Genomic DNA, 473 nt, shown 5'->3' with positions numbered 1-473 from the left:
AGGGAGGGAGGGAGGGAGGGAGGGAGGGATTAACACTCTTCTCTTTGTGCTATCTTTCTGTGTCGTCATAAACACAGTGTACATGAGTGTTTAAACAGTGCTGAACAGAGGCAAACGCCAGACAGTTATCAAGCCGTGCTCTAAAAAATTGTTCCATTCCTATCGGTGATGATGAAGTATAATTACATTGGTCAGTCAGCATCACTGATAATCAAAGAGGTAGGAAAATTGCTCCAAACCTCAAAGGCAGGTTAATAAAGTGTGGAGTAATCAGCCACAGATTTGATGTACAGCCCAAAGCCCTGGGAAAATGGCAGAATAATCTGCTCCTGTCCTGCCAGTTTGATTTTATATATTGATAATCTCAGCTGGCATCATGGACCATGAAGAAGCAAGACAAAAACACACAGGATGGAAAATTCTGGGCTTCTTTACATAGAGATATAAAATGGACATATAGCCAGGTGTGGTGG

This window comes from Nannospalax galili, unplaced genomic scaffold (genome assembly GCF_000622305.1).
Source record: "Nannospalax galili isolate Female #2095 unplaced genomic scaffold, S.galili_v1.0 scaffold475, whole genome shotgun sequence".
NCBI classification, from domain to species: domain Eukaryota; kingdom Metazoa; phylum Chordata; class Mammalia; order Rodentia; family Spalacidae; genus Nannospalax; species Nannospalax galili.
This window is presented reverse-complemented; position numbering follows the sequence as displayed.